The sequence below is a fragment of the Triturus cristatus genome, chromosome 8 (genome assembly GCF_964204655.1).
Source record: "Triturus cristatus chromosome 8, aTriCri1.1, whole genome shotgun sequence".
Taxonomy (NCBI): Eukaryota; Metazoa; Chordata; class Amphibia; order Caudata; family Salamandridae; genus Triturus; species Triturus cristatus.
Window position 1 is genome coordinate 59,322,127 of NC_140591.1, and position 26,292 is coordinate 59,348,418.

Sequence of the window (26,292 nt, forward strand, 5' to 3'; positions counted from 1 at the left end):
TTTTGTTTAAGGTGTATGGCTCTGAGCGGGCATTGGAAGACACAGTGGAGAGATCTGCTGGGGTGGGCTTTGGTGCTGTCATCACCTCTCTGGTTGTCCTTGTGAGATGTGAAGAGGCAGTCAGTGTGTAGCTGGTTAGACCCGCAGTGGTGGACCCAATATGAGCCCCCTGATTGGCCAGCAGTGTGTGGCTGATGTCTCCCGTTACTCCATGCCTGTTCAGTTGGAGAAGGCTGGTTTCTGGGCTGGTTCGGTACTGGGCGATGGACAAGCCCTGTAAGAGATATTTCTATGTGTATGAGAATTAAGCAGTGTAAGGGAGATATTATGCGGCCTGTACGAGCTACAGTTGGCTACGATCTGCTGAGTGTTATGGCTGTGGCTCTCGTGTGGTATAGAAGGTTTCTATATCCAGTGACGTCACCCATTCTCGGCATAGCTTTGCGTTTTTAACTTATCTGCGCATAGAAGGCAGCATGCTGGTTGGGCTGTTCCATCTCTAGGGGGGATGCACGGTAGATTGTATTTGAAGGTGCAGTTATCTTTCCGAGTTCCATCACAGGGTTGTAGGATGAAGTACTTATCTTAAAATAGCCACTTTTTCAATTGTCTCCTGAAGTGTATATGCTCTTGAATCAGTGCTTAATTTGAGTCAGTGATTTCGGGGCTTGGTAACAGCACTTTCTTGTCAACACCAGCTCAAATGACAATCTACCACATGGTGGCGCTGTCTATCAATGTTTTTTTCATGAGCAGACACACAGTGTATAATATTTCAACATTCATTGCAAATAAACACTATCTGCCACCATTCTTATATCTTTGAGTGGCCTGGGGGTGTCAGAATTGTCCCCCCTGTAGAAGTGAGACGGTTAATAGTTGTGTTGGGGCTGTCATCAGCCGCGCTGGCAGGGGCAGGGGCAATGTGTGATGCAGGTTGCAGGGGCCAAATGAAGCCCTGCCCTGGATGCTTCAAATATTGGCTGGTAGCAAGTTCCAGAGCTTGGTGTCTTGCACCGAGTACGCAGGGCCGTCTATGGGTTTCTGACTGTGAGGCAGTGTGATGCTGAGTATGGTGGGAGCCTGAAGTGCACCGGCCTGTTTTGTTTGTATTGTTTGATTCAACTTGTAGGTCGAGTGCTCCTTTTGCACGAGAGGCTCTGTGGACAATGCAGAGTGCCTTGATCATGGCTCTCCCAGCTATAGGTACCAAGTCGAGTCATTGCACGGCTGGAGGCGTGCGTTCTCTTGGGTGGAAGTCCAGAAGAAATCTTTTGGATTCGTTGTATTTTGGGTCGATGAAACCGGGTCTATTCAAGCTTGGAGATTCCATGTGTTTGAATCCATGCTTACCCCTGGGTTTCTGACTTCTCTTGCTATTGTTGGGGGTCTCGAGTTCCTTGGGCATTTGGTGGTAGACTGGTATGTTTGCCATTGTCCACAGGTCATGAACCAGATGGTGATTCATCACACATGCTTTTGTAGTGTTTCTTTGTTTTGCCACTCTGGGTGTTGGAATTGTGTTAGTCATGTGGAGTTCCTTGGAAGGGCAGTTGACGTCAGGTGTGCATATGGAGCAGTGTAGCTTTTTGCTTTTCTGACAGCTGTTTGTCGAGGTCAAGTTTTTTCTACTGGCTCTATGAGCATTTTTTGCTGGTTGTTTTTGTTGTCTTTGTAGTGTTGTTGATAGGCGTGTTGATCTGGAAGGTGATGATTTGATTGCTTCAACATTCAGGGGAGTTGTCTGCAGCTGTGGCCTGCTCCAGTGGGTTAGAATGACATCTAGAGTGTGTCCTGTACAATGAGTTGGGCGGGAAACAATGTGTTGGGGGTTGAAGGTTTCGGGGTTGGTTGTGATGGCTGCGGTTGTCCTTAGATTCTTCTTGTCAAACCATATGTTGAGGTCTCCTACAATGTGGTCGTGTGGGTGGTCGAGATGGGTCTTGGTCGCTGTATGCAGTGTGCGTGGCTGGGCCGTGGTCTATATATCGAAAAGAAGGAACATGTGGGCGTTGCAGTGGGGTGTCATCTCATCAGCAAGGATGAACCTGTAATGTGCCCCGGGAGACGGCTGCTGTGAGCTGCCCTGTGTTCTCTTGGCTTGAAGAGTCTGTCACATGCTTCGTGAAACACTGATGTGTACGGTCTTAGTGTGTGTTTGGTACAAAGAGCCTGAACGGTCTTCTTAGGAATCAGCCAATGAGAAGTGCTCTGAGGCTCAGTTGATGTGGAGAGCGTGTAAAGTGCTTTCAGATACACGTGGCGTGAAGTGCCTGGGGGCGCACTTACCATGAAAGGGTGGTAAGTGTTCAGGGTGCAGTAGAGACTTGCCAAAGAACTCAAGACCCCCTGCCCTTTCCTTGGCAGTGCCCGAGGGGCCGGAGTCAGTGACTCTACATGTCCAATCCTCTTTGTGACTCTCAGGGAACTGCTCTGCCTTCTCTCCTGGTTCATTTCTTTGTGTTCTCACAAAAGCCTTAAAATAGACTCCAGTTCTCTTGGGGGATGCTGTGGCTTCTCTTTCAACGGGGGTGGTTCTGCACCCCCCCCCCCCCTCATCCTCCCCCGAGGAACCTGTTCCCTCTCCTGCTGCAAAAGAGGCGGCCTAGGGCAGAATTTGGGTGTGTGAAGCCCATAGAGGGATGAAGAGAATGTGAGAGAGAAGAAACAGGGAGGAAGGGGGAGGAGATACTAAAAAAATCATATGAGAGAAGAAGGGGGGCCGGAAAGAGAAATAAACAAAAAATGGTTGGAGGGGCGTGGGGGAAGAGATGAAACAAGAGACAGACCAGGAGGAAAAAAAAGATGAATCAAAATAGAGAAGGAGGGGGGAAGATACATAAATCACAATAAAAAAGAAGGTGAAAAGGGGAAGATAAATTAAATTAAAAAGAAGAGGACAAGCGAGAGCTGAAGCAAAAGAGTCAGAGGCCAGGGGAATAGAGATGGATCAAAAGAGAAAAGGAAAAAAATAGATGAAATAAAGAGGGAGGGGAAGACATTATATATAGAGAACGAGGACAAAGAGAGGAGCAAAGAATCATGAGATGGGATGGGGGAAAGATATCAAACGAGAGAAGGAGGGAGCAGAGGGGAGATGTATGAGGGAGGTGAGAGAGCAGTGAAACATGAAATAGGAGGAGGAGGAAGGTTTGAAGCTGAAGAAAAAATGGAGAGGGAGAGGCAGCAGAAGACAGAAGGGGTTCTGCATCAGTGGTAGGGAGGGGCAGGGGAGGAAGAAAGAAAAGGGGGGAGAGTAGAACTAGGTCTGAACAGAAGTATGGAAGGAGGAAGGGAGCAGCGATGAGGAAGAAAGGGGCTGAAACAATGTTTTTATTTTGTATTTAATTTTACTAGGACGAGTTCAGATATTGAAATATTAGATTTAAATTTGACTAAGGTAGAGTCCAGATATTTAAATATTAGAAAGAGGCATCCGCCCCCCTCTCAGCCATCGGAAATCTTCCACTGGATGACTGTGCTGGACTTTAAGTGGGTCACTAATGCATCCAGATTAATGGGGTGCCCTTTCTAGGCCTGGCTTCACCAGACAGACCTATTGTTACAAACTCTTTAAAATGTGCATTGAATGGACTTTGGCTCTACCTAAAGGAGTATTAGAAACACCCCCTCGCTTCACGCTATTGGCTGTTTGCTGTATTATTCCGCCTTCTCTGGAGTGCTTGCGTTGAGGTCATGGGGACTATTCAAGGCGGTAGAATGGATCATCACACATTAAACTCTGTGCATTGTATACAGAAAGTCATCTTTTTCCACTGCAGTAGGGCTTTTTGAATGTTTAAGTCTGGATCCACAGTGTATCTGCTAGAGTGCACTATATACTCTGATAAACAGGCACTGACGAAGCCAACAAGTCTGACTTTAATGTGCAAACACCTCCATGCACAATTGTTATTTGCACACTTGCACACATTAAATCAAGACCTCATGGTGCTACCCAGTCCTTGTTCGGTCTGCTGCACACACGTGGTTCTGTAAGCTGTGTGATGATAATGAACCTGATGCGTGCCACTGGCTCAGATACTCACAAGACAACCAAGATCAGGGCCGTTCACATAGATTTCCGAAGGTGCAGGTGAAGAAGAGAAGAGGGAAAAAAACAATAGCTGTGAAGGACACAAAAGAAAGGGCTACTGAGTAAGCTGGATGAAGGAGATAAGGACGGACTATGAAGGAGAAGGCGCTGGCGGAGGCGAGGGAGCTGCGAAAGAAAGTTAAGTGGACAACAGCAGAGACATCTATGGGAACACCGGCGCTGAGTTTTTGCCCTCAACTCAGTGGAAGGTGTTTTTTTCTCAGGATGCCCATGCAGTTCTGTGGTGACTGTTGGTTTAAGGGACAACTACACAGCCCTTGTGATAAGTTTTGTCGTTGTTTGTATGGAGAGCTCAATGAGTTGCCAAGCAACTCTTTTTAAGCTTAGATTCTTGGGAGTCGTGAAATCTTAAGAGGGGTATGACTTTACTTTCAGTCAGCACCAATGTTCCCTCAAATCAGTTTCCTCTGTGTGCGGCAGCCATTGCTATGTGCGCCAAGAACCAGACAGCGCGTGTGGGTGCGGCAACAAATATCAGTGCAAAAATCACTCCAAACTTTTGCTTAAAAAGTGGAAAGACAGTGCATTTCCGCACATACAGCACCCCATGATGGGTCTCAAGGCAGGTTTGCAACTTAGATACACACACCATGACATGAATTGGTTACACAGGCAAGTACACGTCGGCTTTAGAGAAGCACAGGACTCCAACGGTGGTACCAATATAAGATTTCACTAAAGATTCTCAACTGTAGCTCTGTTCATAGGGTGGGGCAATGTTGGGAGCCTTTACAAGATCACATACCTGGGAAAACACGCAGGGAGGCACATGTTATGCCCCCCCCCCCCCGAGTTCCTGCAGGGCATGGACCTGCAGGAATTTGCTTTGGCGTTCCCATTGCAGTGACAAAAAAAAAAAAGGAAAAATCTGGCAGGCGGTTCTCACACGAGTTTGGTGGTGTGGGAGTGGGGTGTGGGCTGTGAAATCACTGCGTAAGTGCTCGATTACAACTTTGGCGCAACGCTGCCGGCTCAACATCCCCGGCTCAACACCGGCTGTGCTGCACCAAAGCCACGCAAGGACCGTCTGCAGTATTACGAGTTAGAAATGTGTAACTCGTCATACCGCCGGCGGTCCTTTGCCTTTCCCTTGGCAGTGCCTGGAAAACTGGCACTGCATTGGCAATGGCAAAACAGCTTCAGCACAGCATGACGTGCATGCCGTGCTGGAACTTTGTGGGAATACAGACAGGGGGGCTCCCCTGAATGTATCCCAATGGCGGGGGGATGGTCATGGGGGCCCTGTAGGGCCCCTTTTGTTCTTGCACCGCCAGCCTTTTCATGTCAGCGCTCCGCCATGAAAAGGCTGGTGGTGCAAGAACTTGTAATATGCTTTGCGGGACTGCGCCAGTCCCTGCTCAGCATATTGCGTTGTGGCGCAGCTGTGCCACCACCAGGTTCCCTGGCACAGCCGGCAGTCCACTGCCGGTACAACTTTGGAAGTCGTAATGGACCACCACTGCTGCACCACCATGAGTCTGGCGGTCGCAAGACCACCAGACTCATAATAAGCCCCTACGTCTTCAGAAGTGCTTTTGGCTGGCTCTCTGTCAAATGTCTTTCTCAAGTTGCTGCCCATACACACCCTTTCTGCTCGGTCATGGTTCATACAACACTTAGGAAAGATGCTGGCTCCGAGCAGAAGTATCCCAAGCGGGGCCACAATGAAGTGGGGATTTTCTGCACCTCGCTGCCTTCAGCCTTCCTAAACCAGTAATCATTGGCTGAGAAAAGGACAAGCCCCGCCTACAAGCTTCCTCCCCTTGAACAATAGAAACTGGAGCCCCACCCCTCCCCTCTACCATCTATCAAATGGCAGTGCTAAAAGAAGGAATCGGCAGTCCTTTGCCAGCAAGGCTCTCATGGAACTTCTAAAGGCACCGCTTCTGCCACCCTCATTACTTCAGTGTCTAGACCTCCACTCTCCAGCCACAGGAATTCAAACAATACACGTACACCGTCCTTCAATTTGTGGAATGATAAATCAGGAGCATCCAAAATGGATTCCACTGGCCCCAGTATTAAGGCTCGCACAACACATAGCGTCATGCTACCATATATGTGCTACCTCCTTCTTATGTCACTGCAGCAAGGCAGGCTCTCTGAATGCCCAGCCGCCTACCTCCCTCTTGTGTCACTGCAGCAACTGGCCTCTTCCTGAGTACTTCCCTACTCCTTCAAGGGTGATATCCGAGTCATTGCTCCTCTTAACTTGTTGTTTCTCTACGCCAGGGCACACAGTGTCTTCAAGTCAAAAGGAGAACTGTGGACTAACACCCAGGGTCAGCGAACATTCAGAAACAATGGCTGGTTGGTCCAGCCCAATTGGTCACTCAAATTTGAAGCTATCCCCATACATTTGTAGGAACCAATTGCTGTAAAGTGTATATTTACTGTAGGTGTTTGTACATTTCCAAGGCACTTACCAACCTAAAACTATATGTATAGTGCAGAAGATTTTTATATTTTCATGAACAGGTTTTATTGATTATTGCATAGAGAGAAACATTAAAAGAACATGACACACAAGTGGTTTGTTGGAGAAAGGCATACAGTGTTCGATCAAGGTATTGGCATGGAGATGACACAATATATTGCTGTGAAACAGAAGCAGCGCTCCTGCCACTAGTTGGGACCTTCGGCTAATTGGCCCAGCCATTTCCCCCAAACACAATCGTGCTTCAGGGGGCAGCCCATGGCCTCGCAAACTGTTTTTTCTGTGCACCAGTTTACCCCCGGCGCCATTACGACAAGGTGGGATGGTAGGGTAGGAGCGTGCGGTGCAGGTAAGCTCGGTGGGGCCGGGTGGAGGGAGGTCAACAGATGACGACGAAGGAAAACAACATTCAAAAACGCTTGTGCTTGCCGCCTCAGCGATGCGGTGAGCACAAGTTAAGTGTTTTTTTTATTTATGTTATTTCCCCTTGTCGTCATCTGCCCACCCCAGATGCTTACCTGCATCGACCGCACCTGGGGTAGGGGATTGCCAGTGGGTGGCAATGCCACGCTTGGCGACCATAAAGGCTGTACCCAGGAAGGACCGATCAGCTCTCGTCCCTCCAGAGCCATCAAGGACACCCAATAGGAGCATTAGAGGGGATAGGATAATCTCCCACAACAAAACCTCAGTCAGTTCTCCCACCACCGCAGACCAGAACTCATGACTCTTGGGGCACCTCCAGGCCATGTGATAGAAATTGGCAGGAGCGTCCCCACAGCAGGGGCAAGTAGGCTCAGGGAGGAGTCCCACTCGGTGTTGTCTATCCAGGGAGGGGAAAGCACTCTAGAGGTAGTATGTTTGGATCAGCTGCAATTTGGAAGAGATTGCTATAAGTCTGGTCGCCGTCAGCGCCTCGAGCCAATCGTCATCCTCAAGGGGGCCCAACCAGTTCTCCCATCAGGTTCTTACATGGTCCAGAGTGCCCGGGGTGTTGACAATCAAAGTACGATAGATTTGGGAAATCCCACTTTTGCCCAGATCACCCCTTAGGAGCTTAGCCTCCAAAGGCTGAGCTCGGGGAGGGAGTCGGGCTGCGAGTTGTGAGACCGAAGAGCATGTCTCAATTTGAGGTCATTATAGAACTGCATTTTGTCCAGCGCGTATGTGGTCTGGAGCTCCTAAAAAACTGCAATTGCGTTCCTGAGCAAACTTCCCCCAGCTGCGAAATCCCAAAGAGGTCCCATCTCTCAAAGCCCTGCAGCGTCGCCGCTTCCCTCAACCAGGTTCCATGCCAAAGAGGTGTTTGTTGCGTGAGTTTGGTGTCCCAACTGGTGTAATGTAAGGCTGCCCTCCAAGCTAGAAGAGTCATCCTAGTCACCAGGGGTGTGGAGTTCAAGGAAACCCTAGGAGGGATAGTTCCTACCAACCCCCGTTGAACCACTCGTGGGCTGCTAGGAGGTTCAAGGCTAAGTAATAGAGGTAGAGTCTGGCCATCCCCAGGCCACCACCATATGGGGCTTGTTGACAATATGCGTAGGCCAAGTGGGGCCTGGTATGGTACCACAGGAAGGAAGTCGCTATCCTGTCCAGGGCTGAAACCATGGCCGTGGTATGAGGAGCGGCAGATTTTGAAAGATGTATACAAATTGTGGCAGGATCATCATTTGTATAAAGCCATGCGACCTATTATGTTCAGCAAGAGAGATTGCCCTTTGGCAAGATCGGTTTTAGCTTTCCATGTCAGGGGCTCGAGGTTAGAGACCAGGTACGTTCAGAGTGCAATGCGACCCCAATACCCAGGGATTTAAAACTAAGACATCAGATGGGAATAGTATCCTGCCATTCAAAGCAATCTCGGGATGGAGCCAAAGGCACCAACATTGTATTGGAGGGGTTCACCCTGAGACCAGAGGTATCCCCGAAGCAGTGCAGGAGATGGAGACAATGGGGGCCACTCACTGCAGGGTTCGCCAAGTAGAAGGACGTCGCCCGCATATAAGGCGATGCGATCTTCGTGGCCATCACTCCTGAACCACCCACGGACCTGAGCATCGGCGCAGACGAGTGTGCAGAGGGGTTTGAAGAGTTCCAGTGCTCACTGTTAATTATATGTCACAGTCGCTCCTCTTGCTTCCACTGGCTTTTATCTTCCCACTCAGTTGATTATCAGCAATTCATTTTGTAAATTATAGTTCATGGTTATCCGTAAATAATGTCAGAGTTTCATTGCTATTTCATTTGTTGTATGTCAAGTTCAATAATTTGTGAATGTGTTCATTTATCTGAATTTTTTTTGAAGCAGAGCAAAATACTCAGGGTCGGAGTCCCAAAGGGGTCCAAACGCTTGGCGGAGGCCCTACAGTCGTGGGGCAGGGGAGTCTCTGGACTCCGCGAGGATCTTCACAATGAGTATTCCCATTGCGGAGATTCCGCACCGAGTCTAGAGACTCCGCCGGACTGCGGGGCCTCCGCTACGAGTGCGGAAGGAATCTCTGGACTCGAGGGCAATCTCCGCAATGAGACCCCAACTGTGTGGCCTCCGCCACGAGTGCGGAAGGAATCTCCGGACTCAGGGGGAATCCCAACAATGAGACCCTGACTGTGGGTCCTCTGCCAAGAGTGCAGAAGGAATCTCTGGACTCGAGGGCAATCTCCGCAATGAGACCCCGACTGCGGGTCCTCCGCCACGAGTGCAGAAGGAATCTCCTGACTTGAGGGGAATCTCCGCTATGAGACCCCAACTGTAGGGCCTCCACCACAAGTGCGGAAGGAATCTCCGGACTCGAGGGGAATCTCCGCTATGAGACCCCGACTGTGGGGCCTCCGCCACGAGTGTGGAAGGAATCTCCGGACTGTGGGTCCTCCGCCACGAGTGCAGAAGGAATCTCTGCAATGAGACCCCAACTGTGGGGCCTCCGCCACGAGTGCGGAAGGAATCTCCGGACTCAGGGGGAATCCCAACAATGAGACCCTGACTGTGGGTCCTCTGCCAAGAGTGCAGAAGGAATCTCTGGACTCGAGGGCAATCTCCGCAATGAGACCCCGACTGCTGGTCCTCCGCCACGAGTGCAGAAGGAATCTCCGGACTCGAGGGGAATCTCCGCTATGAGACCCCAACTGTAGGGCCTCACCCACAAGTGCGGAAGGAATCTCCGGACTCGAGGGGAATCTCCGCTATGAGACCCCGACTGTGGGGCCTCCGCCACGAGTGCAGAAGGAATCTCCGGACTCGAGGGCAATCTCCACAATGAGACCCCAACTGTAGGGCCTCCACCACAAGTGCGGAAGGAATCTCCGGACTCGAGGGGAATCTCAGCTATGAGACCCCGACTGTGGGGCCTCCGCCACGAGTGTGGAAGGAATCTCCGGACTGTGGGTCCTCTGCCACGAGTGCAGAAGGAATCTCCGGACTCGAGAGGAATCTCCGCTATGAGACCCCAACTGTAGGGCCTCTGCCACGAGTGTGGAAGGAATCTCCGGACTCGAGGGGAATCCCTGCTATGAGACCCCAACTGTAGGGCCTCCGCCACGAGTGTGGAAGGAATCTCCGGACTGTGGGTCCTCCGCCACGAGTGCAGAAGGAATCTCCAGACTCGAGGGCAAGCTCCGCTGTGAGACCCCAACTGTAGGGCCTCCACCACAAGTGCGGAAGGAATCTCCGGACTCGAGGGGAATCTCCGCTATGAGACCCCGACTGTGGGGCCTCCGCCACGAGTGTGGAAGGAATCTCTGGACTGTGGGTCCTCCGCCACGAGTGCAGAAGGAATCTCCAGACTTGAGGGGAATCTCCGCTATGAGACCCCAACTGTAGGGCCCCCACCACAAGTGCAGAAGGAATCTTCGGACTCGGGGGGGATCTCCGCAATGAGAACCCAACTGTGGGTCCTCCTCCTCCTCGAGTGTGTAAGGAATATCCGGGCTCGGGGGGAATCTCCGCAATGAGACCTCGACTGTGGATCATCCACCGTGAGTGCAGAAGGAATCTTCGAACTTGAGGGAGGGGGGGACTCTCCGCAATGAGACCGTGACTGTGGGTCCCACCCCATGAGTGCGGAAGGAATCTCTGGACTCGGGGGGAAACTCCGCAATGAGTCCCTGACTGTGGGTCCTCCGCCATGAGTGCAGAAGGAATCTTCGGACTTGGGGGGAGGGGGAATCTTCACAATGAGACCCCGACTGCGGATCCCACGCCATGAGTGCAGAAGGAATCTCCGGACTCGGGGAGATCTCGGCAATGAGACCCCGACTGTGGGCCCTCTGCCGTGAGTGCAAAAGGAATCTTTGGACTCGGGGGGGGGGGGGAACTCTGCAATGAGACCTTGACTGTGGGTCCCACCCCATGAGTGCAGAGGGAATCTCCGGACTCAGGAGGAATCTCCGCAATGATACCCCGACTGTGGGGCCTCCGCCACGAGTGCGGAAGGAATCTCCGGACTCGGGGCGTCTCCACAATGAGACCCCGACTGTGGGTCATCTGCCGTGAGTGCAAAAGGAATCTTCGAACTCGAGGGAGGGGGGGACTCTCCGCAATGAGACCGTGACTGTGGGTCCCACCCCATGAGTGCAGAAGGAATCTCCGGACTCGGGGGAAATCTCCGCAATGAGACCCTGACTGAGGGTCCTCCGCCATGAGTGCAGAAGGAATCTTCGGACTTGGGGGGAGGGGGAATCTCCGCAATGAGACCCCGACTGCGGATCCCACGCCATGAGTGCAGAAGGAATCTCCGGACTCGGGGAGATCTCCGCAATGAGACCTCGACTGTGGGCCCTCTGCCGTGAGTGCAAAAGGAATCTTTGGACTCGGGTGGGGGGGGGAGGGGAACTCTGCAATGAGACCTTGACTGTGAGTCCCACCCCATGAGTGCAGAAGGAATCTCCAAACTCAGGAGGAATCTCCGCAATGAGACCCCGACTGTGGGTCCTCCGCCACAAGTGTGGAAGGAATCTCCGGACTCGGGTGGAATCTCCACAATGAGACCTCGACTGTGGGTCCTCCGCCACGAGTGCAGAAAGAATCTTCGGACTCGGGGAGAGGGGATCTCCCCAATGAGACCCTGACTGCGGATCCCACGCCATGAGTGCAGAACGAATCTCCGGACTCGGGGGGAATCTCCGTAATGAGACCCCGACTGTGGGTCCTCCACCGTGAGTGCAGAAGGAATCTTCGGACTCGGGTGGGGGGAGGGGAATCTCCGCAATGAGACCTTGACTGTGGGTCCCACGCCATGAGTTCAGAAGGAATCTCCGGACTCAGGAGGAATCTCCGTAATGAGACCCCGACTGTGGGGCCTCCGCCACAAGTGCGGAAAGAATTTCCGGACTCGGGGGGTCTCCACAATGAGACCCCGACGGTGGGTCCTCTGCCGCGAGTGCAAAAGGAATCTTCGAACTTGAGGGAGGGGGGGACTCTCCGCAATGAGACCGTGACTGTGGGTCCCACCCCATGAGTGCAGAAGGAATCTTCGGACTTGGGGGGAGGGGGAATCTCTGCAATGAGACCCCGACTGCGGATCCCACGCCATGAGTGCAGAAGGAATCTCCGGACTCGGGGAGATCTCTGCAATGAGTCCCCGACTGCGGATACCACGCCACAAGTGCGGAAGGAGTCTCCAGACTCGGGGGGAATCTCCGCAATGAGACCCTGACTGTGGGTCCTCCGCCATGAGTGCAGAAGGAATCTTCGGACTTGGGGGGAGGGGGAATCTCCGCAATGAGACCCCGACTGCGGATCCCACGCCATGAGTGCAGAAGGAATCTCCGGACTCGGGGAGATCTCCGCAATGAGACCCCGACTGTGGGCCCTCCGCCACGAGTGCAGAAGGAATCTCCAGACTCGAGGGGAATCTCCGCTATGAGACCCCAACTGTAGGGCCTCCGCCACGAGTGTGGAAGGAATCTCCGGACTGTGGGTCCTCCGCCACGAGTGCAGAAGGAATCTCCAGACTCGAGGGCAAGCTCCGCTGTGAGACCCCAACTGTAGGGCCTCCACCACAAGTGCGGAAGGAATCTCTGGACTCGAGGGGAATCTCCGCTATGAGACCCCGACTGTGGGGCCTCCGCCATGAGTGTGGAAGGAATCTCTGGACTGTGGGTCCTCCGCCACGAGTGCAGAAGGAATCTCCAGACTCGAGGGGAATCTCCGCTATGATACCCCAACTGTAGGGCCCCCACCACAAGTGCAGAAGGAATCTTCGGACTCGGGGGGATCTCCGCAATGAGACCCCAACTGTGGGTCCTCCTCCTCCTCGAGTGTGTAAGGAATATCCGGGCTCGGGGGGAATCTCCGCAATGAGACCTCGACTGTGGGTCATCCACCGTGAGTGCAGAAGGAATCTTCGAACTTGAGGGAGGGGGGGACTCTCCGCAATGAGACCGTGACTGTGGGTCCCACCCCATGAGTGCGGAAGGAATCTCTGGACTCGGGGGGAATCTCCGCAATGAGTCCCTGACTGTGGGTCCTCCGCCATGAGTGCAGAAGGAATCTTCGGACTTGGGGGGAGGGGGAATCTTCGCAATGAGACCCCGACTGCGGATCCCACGCCATGAGTGCAGAAGGAATCTCCGGACTCGGGGAGATCTCCGCAATGAGACCCCGACTGTGGGCCCTCTGCCATGAGTGCAAAAGGAATCTTTGGACTCGGGGGGGGGGGGGGGGAACTCCGCAATGAGTCCCTGACTGTGGGTCCTCCGCCATGAGTGCAGAAGGAATCTTCGGACTTGGGGGGAGGGGGAATCTTCACAATGAGACCCCGACTGCGGATCCCACGCCATGAGTGCAGAAGGAATCTCCGGACTCGGGGAGATCTCGGCAATGAGACCCCGACTGTGGGCCCTCTGCCGTGAGTGCAAAAGGAATCTTTGGACTCGGGGGGGGGGGAACTCTGCAATGAGACCTTGACTGTGGGTCCCACCCCATGAGTGCAGAGGGAATCTCCGGACTCAGGAGGAATCTCCGCAATGAGACCCCGACTGTGGGGCCTCCGCCACGAGTGCGGAAGGAATCTCCGGACTCGGGGGGTCTCCACAATGAGACCCCGACTGTGGGTCCTCTGCCGTGAGTGCAAAAGGAATCTTCGAACTCGAGGGAGGGGGGGACTCTCCGCAATGAGACCGTGACTGTGGGTCCCACCCCATGAGTGCAGAAGGAATCTCCGGACTCGGGGGGAATCTCCGCAATGAGACCCTGACTGAGGGTCCTCCGCCATGAGTGCAGAAGGAATCTTCGGACTTGGGGGGAGGGGGAATCTCCGCAATGAGACCCCGACTGCGGATCCCACGCCATGAGTGCAGAAGGAATCTCCGGACTCGGGGAGATCTCCGCAATGAGACCTCGACTGTGGGCCCTCTGCCGTGAGTGCAAAAGGAATCTTTGGACTCGGGTGGGGGGGGAGGGGAACTCTGCAATGAGACCTTGACTGTGAGTCCCACCCCATGAGTGCAGAAGGAATCTCCAAACTCAGGAGGAATCTCCGCAATGAGACCCCGACTGTGGGTCCTCCGCCACAAGTGTGGAAGGAATCTCCGGACTCGGGTGGAATCTCCACAATGAGACCTCGACTGTGGGTCCTCCGCCACGAGTGCAGAAAGAATCTTCGGACTCGGGGAGAGGGGATCTCCCCAATGAGACCCTGACTGCGGATCCCACGCCATGAGTGCAGAACGAATCTCCAGACTCGGGGGGAATCTCCGTAATGAGACCCCGACTGTGGGTCCTCCACCGTGAGTGCAGAAGGAATCTTCGGACTCGGGTGGGGGGAGGGGAATCTCCGCAATGAGACCTTGACTGTGGGTCCCACGCCATGAGTTCAGAAGGAACCTCCGGACTCAGGAGGAATCTCCGTAATGAGACCCCGACTGTGGGGCCTCCGCCACAAGTGCGGAAAGAATTTCCGGACTCGGGGGGTCTCCACAATGAGACCCCGACGGTGGGTCCTCTGCCGCGAGTGCAAAAGGAATCTTCGAACTTGAGGGAGGGGGGGACTCTCCGCAATGAGACCGTGACTGTGGGTCCCACCCCATGAGTGCAGAAGGAATCTTCGGACTTGGGGGGAGGGGGAATCTCCGCAATGAGACCCCGACTGCGGATCCCACGCCATGAGTGCAGAAGGAATCTCCGGACTCGGGGAGATCTCTGCAATGAGTCCCCGACTGCGGATACCACGCCACAAGTGCGGAAGGAGTCTCCAGACTCGGGGGGAATCTCCGCAATGAGACCCTGACTGTGGGTCCTCCGCCATGAGTGCAGAAGGAATCTTCGGACTTGGGGGGAGGGGGAATCTCCGCAATGAGACCCCGACTGCGGATCCCACGCCATGAGTGCAGAAGGAATCTCCGGACTCGGGGAGATCTCCGCAATGAGACCCCGACTGTGGGCCCTCCGCCACGAGTGCAGAAGGAATCTCCAGACTCGAGGGGAATCTCCGCTATGAGACCCCAACTGTAGGGCCTCCGCCACGAGTGTGGAAGGAATCTCCGGACTGTGGGTCCTCCGCCACGAGTGCAGAAGGAATCTCCAGACTCGAGGGCAAGCTCCGCTGTGAGACCCCAACTGTAGGGCCTCCACCACAAGTGCGGAAGGAATCTCTGGACTCGAGGGGAATCTCCGCTATGAGACCCCGACTGTGGGGCCTCCGCCATGAGTGTGGAAGGAATCTCTGGACTGTGGGTCCTCCGCCACGAGTGCAGAAGGAATCTCCAGACTCGAGGGGAATCTCCGCTATGATACCCCAACTGTAGGGCCCCCACCACAAGTGCAGAAGGAATCTTCGGACTCGGGGGGATCTCCGCAATGAGACCCCAACTGTGGGTCCTCCTCCTCCTCGAGTGTGTAAGGAATATCCGGGCTCGGGGGGAATCTCCGCAATGAGACCTCGACTGTGGGTCATCCACCGTGAGTGCAGAAGGAATCTTCGAACTTGAGGGAGGGGGGGACTCTCCGCAATGAGACCGTGACTGTGGGTCCCACCCCATGAGTGCGGAAGGAATCTCTGGACTCGGGGGGAATCTCCGCAATGAGTCCCTGACTGTGGGTCCTCCGCCATGAGTGCAGAAGGAATCTTCGGACTTGGGGGGAGGGGGAATCTTCGCAATGAGACCCCGACTGCGGATCCCACGCCATGAGTGCAGAAGGAATCTCCGGACTCGGGGAGATCTCCGCAATGAGACCCCGACTGTGGGCCCTCTGCCGTGAGTGCAAAAGGAATCTTTGGACTCGGGGGGGGGGGGGAACTCCGCAATGAGTCCCTGACTGTGGGTCCTCCGCCATGAGTGCAGAAGGAATCTTCGGACTTGGGGGGAGGGGGAATCTTCACAATGAGACCCCGACTGCGGATCCCACGCCATGAGTGCAGAAGGAATCTCCGGACTCGGGGAGATCTCGTCAATGAGACCCCGACTGTGGGCCCTCTGCCGTGAGTGCAAAAGGAATCTTTGGACTCGGGGGGGGGGGGGGGGAATTCTGCAATGAGACCTTGACTGTGGGTCCCACCCCATGAGTGCAGAGGGAATCTCCGGACTCAGGAGGAATCTCCGCAATGAGACCCCGACTGTGGGGCCTCCGCCACGAGTGCGGAAGGAATCTCCGGACTCGGGGGGTCTCCACAATGAGACCCCGACTGTGGGTCCTCTGCCGTGAGTGCAAAAGGAATCTTCGAACTCGAGGGAGGGGGGGACTCTCCGCAATGAGACCGTGACTGTGGGTCCCACCCCATGAGTGCAGAAGGAATCTCCGGACTCGGGGGGAATCTCCGCAATGAGACCCTGACTGAGGGTCCTCCGCCATGAGTGCAGAAGGAATCTTCGGACTTGGGGGGAGGGGGAATCTCCGCAATGAGACCCCGACTGCGGATCCCACGCCATGAGTGCAGAAGGACTCTCCGGACTCGGGGAGATCTCCGCAATGAGACCTCGACTGTGGGCCCTCTGCCGTGAGTGCAAAAGGAATCTTTGGACTCGGGTGGGGGGGGGAGGGGAACTCTGCAATGAGACCTTGACAGTGAGTCCCACCCCATGAGTGCAGAAGGAATCTCCAAACTCAGGAGGAATCTCCGCAATGAGACCCCGACTGTGGGTCCTCCGCCACAAGTGTGGAAGGAATCTCCGGACTCGGGTGGAATCTCCACAATGAGACCTCGACTGTGGGTCCTCCGCCACGAGTGCAGAAAGAATCTTCGGACTCGGGGAGAGGGGATCTCCCCAATGAGACCCTGACTGCGGATCCCACGCCATGAGTGCAGAACGAATCTCCGGACTCGGGGGGAATCTCCGTAATGAGACCCCGACTGTGGGTCCTCCACCGTGAGTGCAGAAGGAATCTTCGGACTCGGGTGGGGGGAGGGGAATCTCCGCAATGAGACCTTGACTGTGGGTCCCACGCCATGAGTTCAGAAGGAATCCCCGGACTCAGGAGGAATCTCCGTAATGAGACCCCGACTGTGGGGCCTCTGCCACAAGTGCGGAAAGAATTTCCGGACTCGGGGGGTCTCCACAATGAGACCCCGACGGTGGGTCCTCTGCCGCGAGTGCAAAAGGAATCTTCGAACTTGAGGGAGGGGGGGACTCTCCGCAATGAGACCGTGACTGTGGGTCCCACCCCATGAGTGCAGAAGGAATCTTCGGACTTGGGGGGAGGGGGAATCTCCGCAATGAGACCCCGACTGCGGATCCCACGCCATGAGTGCAGAAGGAATCTCCGGACTCGGGGAGATCTCTGCAATGAGTCCCCGACTGCGGATACCACGCCACAAGTGCGGAAGGAGTCTCCAGACTCGGGGGGAATCTCCGCAATGAGACCCTGACTGTGGGTCCTCCGCCATGAGTGCAGAAGGAATCTTCGGACTTGGGGGGAGGGGGAATCTCCGCAATGAGACCCCGACTGCGGATCCCACGCCATGAGTGCAGAAGGAATCTCCGGACTCGGGGAGATCTCCGCAATGAGACCCCGACTGTGGGCCCTCCGCCACGAGTGCAGAAGGAATCTCCAGACTCGAGGGGAATCTCCGCTATGAGACCCCAACTGTAGGGCCTCCGCCACGAGTGTGGAAGGAATCTCCGGACTGTGGGTCCTCCGCCACGAGTGCAGAAGGAATCTCCAGACTCGAGGGCAAGCTCCGCTGTGAGACCCCAACTGTAGGGCCTCCACCACAAGTGCGGAAGGAATCTCTGGACTCGAGGGGAATCTCCGCTATGAGACCCCGACTGTGGGGCCTCCGCCATGAGTGTGGAAGGAATCTCTGGACTGTGGGTCCTCCGCCACGAGTGCAGAAGGAATCTCCAGACTCGAGGGGAATCTCCGCTATGATACCCCAACTGTAGGGCCCCCACCACAAGTGCAGAAGGAATCTTCGGACTCGGGGGGATCTCCGCAATGAGACCCCAACTGTGGGTCCTCCTCCTCCTCGAGTGTGTAAGGAATATCCGGGCTCGGGGGGAATCTCCGCAATGAGACCTCGACTGTGGGTCATCCACCGTGAGTGCAGAAGGAATCTTCGAACTTGAGGGAGGGGGGGACTCTCCGCAATGAGACCGTGACTGTGGGTCCCACCCCATGAGTGCGGAAGGAATCTCTGGACTCGGGGGGAATCTCCGCAATGAGTCCCTGACTGTGGGTCCTCCGACATGAGTGCAGAAGGAATCTTTGTACTTGGGGGGAGGGGGAATCTTCGCAATGAGACCCCAACTGCGGATCCCACGTCATGAGTGCAGACGGAATCTCCGGACTCGGGGAGATCTCCGCAATGAGACCCCGACTGTGGGCCCTCTGCCGTGAGTGCAAAAGGAATCTTTGGACTCGGGGGGGGGGGGAACTCTGCAATGAGACCTTGACTGTGGGTCCCACCCCATGAGTGCAGAAGGAATCTCCGGACTCAGGAGGAATCTCCGCAATGAGACCCCGACTGTGGGGCCTCCGCCATGAGTGCGGAAGGAATCTCCGGACTCGGGGGGTCTCCACAATGAGACCCCGACTGTGGGTCCTCTGCCGTGAGTGCAAAAGGAATCTTCGAACTCGAGGGAGGGGGGGACTCTCCGCAATGAGACCGTGACTGTGGGTCCCACCCCATGAGTGCAGAAGGAATCTCCGGACTCGGGGGGAATCTCCGCAATGAGACCCTGACTGAGGGTCCTCCGCCATGAGTGCAGAAGGAATCTTCGGACTTGGGGGGAGGGGGAATCTCCGCAATGAGACCCCGACTGCGGATCCCACGCCATGAGTGCAGAAGGAATCTCCGGACTCGGGGAGATCTCCGCAATGAGACCTCGACTGTGGGCCCTCTGCCGTGAGTGCAAAAGGAATCTTTGGACTCGGGTGGGGGGGGAGGGGAACTCTGCAATGAGACCTTGACTGTGAGTCCCACCCCATGAGTGCAGAAGGAATCTCCAAACTCAGGAGGAATCTCCGCAATGAGACCCCGACTGTGGGTCCTCCGCCACAAGTGTGGAAGGAATCTCCGGACTCGGGTGGAATCTCCACAATGAGACCTCGACTGTGGGTCCTCCGCCACGAGTGCAGAAAGAATCTTCGGACTCGGGGAGAGGGGATCTCCCCAATGAGACCCTGACTGCGGATCCCACGCCATGAGTGCAGAACGAATCTCCGGACTCGGGGGGAATCTCCGTAATGAGACCCCGACTGTGGGTCCTCCACCGTGAGTGCAGAAGGAATCTTCGGACTCGGGTGGGGGGAGGGGAATCTGCGCAATGAGACCTTGACTGTGGGTCCCACGCCATGAGTTCAGAAGGAATCTCCGGACTCAGGAGGAATCTCCGTAATGAGACCCCGACTGTGGGGCCTCCGCCACAAGTGCAGAAAGAATTTCCGGACTCGGGGGGTCTCCACAATGAGACCCCGATGGTGGGTCCTCTGCCGCGAGTGCAAAAGGAATCTTCGAACTTGAGGGAGGGGGGGACTCTCCGCAATGAGACCGTGACTGTGGGTCCCACCCCATGAGTGCAGAAGGAATCTTCGGACTTGGGGGGAGGGGGAATCTCCGCAATGAGACCCCGACTGCGGATCCCACGCCATGAGTGCAGAAGGAATCTCCGGACTCGGGGAGATCTCCGCAATGAGTCCCCGACTGCGGATCCCACGCCACAAGTGCGGAAGGAATCTCCAGACTCGGGGGGAATCTCCGCAATGAGACCCTGACTGTGGGTCCTCCGCCATGAGTGCAGAAGGAATCTTCGGACTTGGGGGGAGGGGGAATCTCCGCAATGAGACCCCGACTGCGGATCCCACGCCATGAGTGCAGAGGGAATCTCCGGACTCGGGGAGATCTCCGCAATGCGACCCCGACTGTGGGCCCTCTGCCGTGAGTGCAAAAGGAATCTTTGGACTCGGGTGGGGGGGGAGGGGAACTCTGCAATGAGACCTTGACTGTGAGTCCCACCCCATGAGTGCAGAAGGAATCTCCGGACTCAGGAGGAATCTCCGCAATAAGACCCCGACTGTGGGTCCTCCGCCACAAGTGCGGAAGGAATCTCCGGACTCGGGTGGAATCTCCACAATGAGACCTCGACTGTGGGTCCTCCGCCACGAGTGCAGAAAGAATCTTCGGACTCGTGGAGAGGGGATCTCCCCAATGAGACCCTGACTGCGGATCCCACGCCATGAGTGCAGAAGGAATCTCCGGACTCGGGGGGAATCTCCGCAATGAGACCCCGACTGTGGGTCCTCCGCCGTGAGTGCAGAAGGAATCTTCGGACTCGGGTGGGGGGAGGGGAATCTCCGCAATGAGACCTTGACTGTGGGTCCCGCGCCATGAGTTCAGAAGGAATCTCCGGACTCAGGAGGAATCTCCGCAATGAGACCCCGACTGTGGGGCCTCCGCCATGAGTGCGGAAGGAATCTCCGGACTCGGGGGGTCTCCACAATGAGACCCCGACTGTGGGTCCTCTGCCGTGAGTGCAAAAGGAATCTTCGAACTCGAGGGAGGGGGGGACTCTCCGCAATGAGACCGTGACTGTGGGTCCCACCCCATGAGTGCAGAAGGAATCTCCGGACTCGGGGGGAATCTCCGCAATGAGACCCTGACTGAGGGTCCTCCGCCATGAGTGCAGAAGGAATCTTCGGACTTGGGGGGAGGGGGAATCTCCGCAATGAGACCCCGACTGCGGATCCCACGCCATGAGTGCAGAAGGAATCTCCGGACTCGGGGAGATCTCCGCAATGAGACCTCGACTGTGGGCCCTCTGCCGTGAGTGCAAAAGGAATCTTTGGACTCGGGTGGGGGGGGAGGGGAACTCTGCAATGAGACCTTGACTGTGAGTCCCACCCCATGAGTGCAGAAGGAATCTCCAAACTCAGGAGGAATCTCCGCAATGAGACCCCGACTGTGGGTCCTCCGCCACAAGTGTGGAAGGAATCTCCGGACTCGGGTGGAATCTCCACAATGAGACCTCGACTGTGGGTCCTCCGCCACGAGTGCAGAAAGAATCTTTGGACTCGGGGAGAGGGGATCTCCCCAATGAGACCCTGACTGCGGATCCCACGCCATGAGTGCAGAACGAATCTCCGGACTCGGGGGGAATCTCCGTAATGAGACCCCGACTGTGGGTCCTCCACCGTGAGTGCAGAAGGAATCTTCGGACTCGGGTGGGGGGAGGGGAATCTGCGCAATGAGACCTTGACTGTGGGTCCCACGCCATGAGTTCAGAAGGAATCTCCGGACTCAGGAGGAATCTCCGTAATGAGACCCCGACTGTGGGGCCTCCGCCACAAGTGCAGAAAGAATTTCCGGACTCGGGGGGTCTCCACAATGAGACCCCGATGGTGGGTCCTCTGCCGCGAGTGCAAAAGGAATCTTCGAACTTGAGGGAGGGGGGGACTCTCCGCAATGAGACCGTGACTGTGGGTCCCACCCCATGAGTGCAAAAGGAATCTTCGGACTTGGGGGGAGGGGGAATCTCCGCAATGAGACCCCGACTGCGGATCCCACGCCATGAGTGCAGAAGGAATCTCCGGACTCGGGGAGATCTCCGCAATGAGTCCCCGACTGCGGATCCCACGCCACAAGTGCGGAAGGAATCTCCAGACTCGGGGGGAATCTCCGCAATGAGACCCTGACTGTGGGTCCTCCGCCATGAGTGCAGAAGGAATCTTCGGACTTGGGGGGAGGGGGAATCTCCGCAATGAGACCCCGACTGCGGATCCCACGCCATGAGTGCAGAGGGAATCTCCGGACTCCGGGAGATCTCCGCAATGCAACCCCGACTGTGGGCCCTCTGCCGTGAGTGCAAAAGGAATCTTTGGACTCGGGTGGGGGGGGAGGGGAACTCTGCAATGAGACCTTGACTGTGAGTCCCACCCCATGAGTGCAGAAGGAATCTCCGGACTCAGGAGGAATCTCCGCAATAAGACCCCGACTGTGGGTCCTCCGCCACAAGTGCGGAAGGAATCTCCGGACTCGGGTGGAATCTCCACAATGAGACCTCGACTGTGGGTCCTCCGCCACGAGTGCAGAAAGAATCTTCGGACTCGTGGAGAGGGGATCTCCCCAATGAGACCCTGACTGCGGATCCCACGCCATGAGTGCAGAAGGAATCTCCGGACTCGGGGGGAATCTCCGCAATGAGACCCCGACTGTGGGTCCTCCGCCGTGAGTGCAGAAGGAATCTTCGGACTCGGGTGGGGGGAGGGGAATCTCCGCAATGAGACCTTGACTGTTGGTCCCGCGCCATGAGTTCAGAAGGAATCTCCGGACTCAGGAGGAATCTCCGCAATGAGACCCCGACTGTGGGGCCTCCGCCACAAGTGCGGAAGGAATCTCCGGACTCGGGGGGTCTCCACAATGAGACCCCAACTGTGGGTCCTCTGCCGTGAGTGCAAAAGGAATCTTCGAACTCGAGGGAGGGGGGGACTCTTCGCAATGAGACCGTGACTGTGGGCCCCACACCATGAGTGCAGAAGGAATCTCCGGACTCGGGGGGAATCTCCGCAATGAGACCCTGACTGTGGGTCCTCCGCCATGAGTGCAGAAGGAATCTTCGGACTTGGGGGGAGGGGGAATCTCCGCAATGAGACCCCGACTGCGGATCCCACGCCATGAGTGCAGAAGGAATCTCCGGACTCGGGGAGATCTCCGCAATGAGTCCCCGACTGCGGATCCCACGCCACAAGTGCGGAAGGAATCTCCAGACTCGGGTGGAATCTCCACAATGAGACCTCGACTGTGGGGCCTCCACCACAAGTGCGGAAGGAATCTCCGGACTTGGGGAGAGGGGATTTCCCCAATGAGACCCTGACTGCGGATCCCACGCCATGAGTGCAGAAGGAATCTCCGGACTCGGGGGGAATCTCCGCAATGAGACCCCGACTGTGGGTCCTCCGCCGTGCGTGCAGAAGGAATCTTCGGACTCGGGTGGGGGGGGAATCTCCGCAATGAGACCTTGACTGTGGGTCCTGCGCCATGAGTTCAGAAGGAATCTCCGGACCCGGGGGGGGAGGGGAATCTCTGCAATGAGACCCCTACTGCGGGTCCTCCACCACGAGTCTCCGCAATGGGACCCTGACTGCGGGTCCTCCGCCACGAGTGCAGAAGGAATCCCCAGACTCGGGGGGAATCTCAGCAATGAGACCCCGACTGCGGGTCCTCCGCCACGAGTGCTGAAGGAATCTTCGGACTCGGGGGCAATCTCCGCAATGAGACCCCGACTGCGGGTCCTCCGCCACGAGTGCTGAAGGAATCGTCGGACTCGGGGGCAATCTCCGCAATGAGACCCCAACTGTGGGTCCCTCGCCTTGAGTGCGGAGGGCCTTTGTGAATCAGGTCCATAATGTTTGAGGAACCGGCCTATATGTGTTTCCCACTAGGACCACGCACGTTCTCAAGGCTGAATCAATGTGACATGTATGATCACCTAGGCTGTAAAAATGAAATGGAGGTACCCAGCACTGCTTGCACCTTTAAAGACCCCGGGGATAGGTATGTGGTGACCGTCCACAGACGCCACGGGGTATGAGAAGCAACAGGAGGGTGTGGGAAGCAGAAGACATTGTTGTTGAGATAAAACTCCAGGGCGGGCCCTTATCGGTCATCTGGCCAATCCCCCCTTCCATGGTCTTACACAGAGGTGGAAGAGACCCCACAAGGGAATACCACCCCTTCTTCACAATACATCAGAATATTGCAGCACCCTCCATGGAACCCCACAGAACAAGAAAACACAAATTGAAATATTTTATTCGCCACATGGAAAGATAAACATTCAAACGCGAGTGATGAAATCCAACTCCACTCTAAGACAGGCATTTAGACTCACACCGAGCTGTCTCATCTGTAGAAGATTCCTCAGGGGGTTCAGGGACGTCACATGCTGCAAACATGTTACAAATCCCACGAGCTGGAAACTGCTATAGCAGGAGATCTGATCTGTTAGAAAATTCTGTCAAGAAGCCACTGGTCCAGACAGGGGACTTTCCACACTTTACTTATCATTTTTGATTCACCGCTTTCTCATAGCCCTGGTTCTGGCTGCGCTTGTAATTTTCAAACTTATATTCCTATGTGGGGCTAAACTTCATTTTTTCATAAAATTGTCAATTATTAATCCTAAAACAGGCTTTGAAAGGCAAACTCGGTTTCCAGAGAGCGTATATTTTGGAATGAGTGTATTTTGTTTTTTAGACTGTCTTGTGAGTTCCTTCTAAGGGATCTTTCCTTTTCGCACGATGGTGTTGTGGTGGTGGCTTTTGACTGTGACACTGCATCTGTCATAACCTTGCTGAGAAAAATGTGTGATATGAGCCCTAAATAATTTTAATTTAAATTCACACCTCAAATAAACCCAGATGGCGAGAAGCTTTTTATGGCTGTAATCTGAAACACCTGATAGTGTGACATGACTGAACTCAGGACTAGATGAAAACTTCATGCCGCCTTTGTGTTGTCACCTGGAGAAGCCTTCTCAGGAGGAAACAAATGCGAGTGCGAGAATGAGTGACTGCTGTGGTTTATTACTGCGACTATGAGTGACGGCTGTGGTTTGTTGGTACAAATATGAGTGACCGCTGTGGTTTGTTAGTGTGAATATGAGTGACCGCTGTGGTTTGTTACTGCCAATATGAGTGACTGCTGTCGTTTGTTACTGCGACTATGAGTGACTGCTGTCGTTTGTTACTGCGAGTATGAGTGACCGCTATAGTTTGTTGGTGCAAATATGAGTGACTGCTGTAGTTTGTTAGTGCGAATATGAGTGACTGCTGTCGTTTGTGACTGCGACTATGAGTGACTGCTGTGGTTTGTCACTGCGACTATGAGTGACTGCTGTGGTTTGTTACTGCGACTATGAGTGACTGCTGTGGTTTATTAGTGTGAAAATGAGTCACTACTGAGGTTTGTTAGTGCAAATATGAGTGACCGCTGTGGTTTGTTAGCGTGAATATGAGTGACCGCTGTGGTTTGTTACTGCAAATATGAGTGACTGTTGTGGTTTGTTAGTGCGAATATGAGTGACTGCTGTCGTTTGTTACTGCGACTATGAGTGACTGCTGTGGTTTGTTACTGCGACTATGAGTGACTGCTGTGGTTTATTAGTTTGAATATGAGTGACCGCTGTGGTTTGTTACTGTGAATATGAGTGACCGCTGTGGTTTGTTAGTGTGAATATGAGTCACTTCTGTAGTTGGTTAGTGTGAATATGAGTGACTGCTGTGGTTTGTTAGTGTGAGTGTTTGCGACCACCGTGGTTTGTTGACTCTCAAGACTGGTGTCTGAATTTTAGGTTTCCAGATGACAAATAAAAGGAAACCTTTTCTTCGTAGCTTTGCTGGGTCCAATGAAGGCTTCTATTGTACCGTTGCGGAGAGTCAAGGAATGGCGTTGAACTGTCGTAAAGCCTTATTGCCCACTGCCGAGGGCTGTCCAGGTGGTTAAAAGCCACGAACCCGAGGTATAGGTCCAAGCCACCTGCGAGGACCTGGCACGAGGGAGAGCGACTTTAACAACCGGTATAGCCCGAGACAGAAGCGCCGTCAGGGGCAGCTCCTCCACGTGGGCGGAGGAGCGTCACCGCACTGCTTTCTCGCAGTACGAGAAGCAGAAGCTTAAAATGGTATAAATACCATTTTAAGTTTCTGCTTCTCGCACTTCAAGAAAGCAGAAGAAGGGTTGGCCTGGTTGGGGGCGGGCGGGCGGGTGGACGGGCTGGGGAGGAGTGGCTAGCCCAATGTTATGAGCGCCGTTTGTTTGGCAGGCCTCAGAGCCGACCAAACCAGTCATGAGCACGCTTCCGTTTTCTCCATGGAGAAAATGGCCTCTCCATAGACGCCTGTATGGATGGAGTCCTAGTCAACCACAATGCTGCCATTGCAGCGTTGTGATTGGCTTAGCGGAGGAGAGGGAGGCTCTCTGCGTCTGCTTCCTGTGAGCAGAGAGAGAGCAGGAGACGCAACGCGGGATTCCGGGACCGGAGGCAAAGGCAAGTTGAAAAAAAAAAAATTCATTAAATTAACCTCCCCCTCCCAGGGCGACCCCCGCCCCGCCACCCGCGAGTCATGCCGGCCGCTACTGAGTGCCATAAGGCTATTAGAACATTCTATTTACTGAGGGCAGAATGTTCTAAATTAAAAAGGGAGACACACAGAGATAAACACTGAACTGATGAAGCAGAAGGCCTACACCAGCCATTATTAGCCCAGCGTCAGTCCACTGTCTTCAAAGGAGCTCTGAATCACCCAATGGTTTGATTAAGTTTATCACATCTTGGCTAGAAGGAAGACACCCCTCTGCAATCGCCTTGT